The 2937-nt window shown below is 45.9% G+C and overlaps 1 non-coding gene across 1 annotated transcript; it reads right to left on the bottom strand.

The window, feature by feature from the left end:
* Window positions 1–2354: 2354 nt before the first annotated feature.
* On the bottom strand, window positions 2355–2437 carry TRNAL-CAG (transfer RNA leucine (anticodon CAG)). The gene has a single exon. It is a non-coding gene; the product is annotated as a tRNA-Leu (tRNA).
* Window positions 2438–2937: the final 500 nt, after the last annotated feature.

Here is a 2937-nt window from a genome sequence, read left to right as displayed (position 1 = left end):
CATCCTGACACTCTTCACACCTTGCTCATGGCTCAATTTCGAGCGTATAAACCAAAATGAGTGCCATGTACTGAGTGAATGTTGTTTAATGTCCTCTGTATTTTCAATTCCAGACCTTCCTGCTCAGGGAAACAGTGGGATCTGAAGCTGATGAAGGAGAGAGGATGGATCATCCTGACAGTGAATCCGGTGGTGACTGCTACTAATTCTCAATCATCGACTACATGGGGTGTGGACATGCAGAAGTTTGAGCCAGTGCACATGGCGGGTGGTGACTGCTACTAATTCTCAATCATCAACTACAAGGGGTGTGGACATGCAGAATTTGGAGCCAGTTCAAGATTCAGATCAGGAGGTGCCTGGCTCCATACCAATCAACTCAGTGCCTCTGAGACAAGGACTTGAACGGTACAGTTTGAGTCCTCGACCGCCATGCTCAACGCGGCTGCAAGGATTCGGGGTGGATTGACTGAATGCGGCATTTCTTGTTGTGTACTATTCTTGTATACTGGATTAGTATAGTATCGTTATTTTGAGCAGCTATGTTTGTTTTGTATTGGTCAAGGAGAAATGTTGTGTTCGTCATGCGCACGCATATGATGCACACCAAGGGAGGTAGGGAGTGTTAGTCTCCCCCGAGTTTTGGAGTTGGATGGTAGGCGCGGTGACGTGGAACTGGAGAGAATAAAAGGTCAGGGAAGGTGTTCCTCGTGGCCAATGACTCTATATTATTCTCTGTGTATTTATTAAAACTTATCTGCGAAACAGGCACCATGTGTGCACGATGCAACACACCCCTCCCATGCCCTGAATACAGAAGTTAAAAACCAGCTGTGATTGGGACGCAGGGGACCCTGGTGCCACTGAACCTTCTGCACTGTGAACCTGCTGAACTATTGACAGCTGCGCTCTTGATATGTAGGGTCGAAATCTTTATCTCTGCCCCTCTATCACGATTTGTTGAAGATGCTGTGATTTCCCGCTTTACCGATTTATTGCGATTTAGCCAACTTCAGGAAATTAGTGCAAGCAACGGACAATAGATCTTATCGATAATTAACAGAAACTGTTGACATTGTTTTTGATACGGGTGCTTGGAAAAAAAAAGTCAAAAAATGTATCCACCTCGCAAAAGACACTTGTCCGAAGTGGGATTCGAACCCACGCCTCCAAAGGAGACTACGACATTAACGCAGCGCATTAGACCACTCGGCCATCCTGACACTCTTGACACTGCACTGATGGCTCAATTTTGAGCGTATAAACCAAAATGAGTGCCATGTACTGAGTGAATGTTGTTTAATGTCCTCTATATTTTCAATTCCAGACCTTCCTGCTCAGGGAAACAGTGGGATCTGAAGCTGATGAAGGAGAGAGGATGGATCATCCTGACAGTGAATCCGGTGGTGACTGCTACTAATTCTCAATCATCGACTACATGGGGTGTGGACATGCAGAAGTTTGAGCCAGTGCACATGGCCGGTGGTGACTGCTACTAATTCTCAATCATCTACTACAAGGGGTGTGGACATTCAGAATTTGGAGCCAGTTCAAGATTCAGATCAGGAGGTGCCTGGCTCCATACCAATCAACTCAGTGCCTCTGAGACAAGGACTTGAACGGTACAGTTTGAGTCCTCAACCGCCATGCTCAACGCGGCTGCAAGGATTCGGGGTGGATTGACTGAATGTGGCATTTCTTGTTGTGTACTATTCTTGTATACTGGATTAGTATAGTATCTTTTTTCTGAGCAGCTATGTTTGTTTTGTATTGGTTAAGGAGAAATATTGTGTTCGTCATGGGCACGCCTATGATGCACACCAAGGGAGGTAGGGAGTGTTAGTCTGCGCCGAGTTTTGGAGTTGGATGGTAGGTGCGGTGACGTGGAACCGGAGAGAATAAAATGTCAGGGAAGGTGTTCCTCGTGGCTAATGACTCTATATTATTCTCTGTGTATTTATTAAAACTTATCTGCGAAACAGGCACTGTGTGTGCACGATGCAACACACCCCTCCCATGCCCTGAATACAGAAGTTAAAAACCAGCTGTGATTGGGACTCAGGGGACCCTGGTGCCACTGAACCTTCTGCACTGTGAACCTGCTGAACTATTGACAGCTGCGCTCTTGATATGTAGGTTTGAAACCTTTATCTCTGCCCCTCTATCACGATTTGTTGAAGATGCTGTGATTTCCCGCTTTACCGATTTACTGCGATTTAGCCAACTTCAGGAAATTAGTGCAAGCAACGGACAATAGATCTTATCGATAATTTACAGAAACTGTTGACATTGTTTTTGATACGGGTGCTTGGAAAAAAAAAGTCCAAAAATGTATCCACCTCGCAAAAGACACTTGTCAGAAGTGGGATTCGAACCCACGCCTCCAAAGGAGACTGCAACCTGAACGCAGCACCTTAGACCACTCGGCCATCCTGACACTCTTGACACTGCACTGATGGCTCAATTTCCAGCTTATAAACCAAAATGAGTGCCATGTACTGAGTGAATGTTGTTTAATGTCCTCTGTATTTTCAATTCCAGACCTTACTGCTCAGGGAAACAGTGGGATCTGAAGCTGATGATGGAGAGAGGATGGATCATCCTGACAGTGGATCCGGTGGTGACTGCTACTAATTCTCAATCATCTACTACAATGGGTGTGGACATGCTGAATTTTGAGCCAGTGCACATGGCCGGTGGTGACTGCTACTAATTCTCAATCATCTACTACAGGGGGTGTGGAGATGCAGAATTTGGAGCCAGTTCAAGATTCAGATCAAGAGGTGCCTGGCTCCATACCAATCAACTCAGTGCCTCTGAGACAAAGACTTGAACGGTACAGTTTGAGTCCTCGACCGCCATGCTCAACGCGGCTGCAAGGATTCGGGGTGGATTGACTGAATGTTGCATTTCTTGTTGTGTACTATTCTAGTATCC

Source organism: Pleurodeles waltl, unplaced genomic scaffold (genome assembly GCF_031143425.1).
Source record: "Pleurodeles waltl isolate 20211129_DDA unplaced genomic scaffold, aPleWal1.hap1.20221129 scaffold_39, whole genome shotgun sequence".
Classification (NCBI taxonomy): Eukaryota; Metazoa; Chordata; class Amphibia; order Caudata; family Salamandridae; genus Pleurodeles; species Pleurodeles waltl.
Note: the sequence above shows the minus strand (reverse complement) of the source record. Positions and strands in the feature narration are given on the sequence as shown.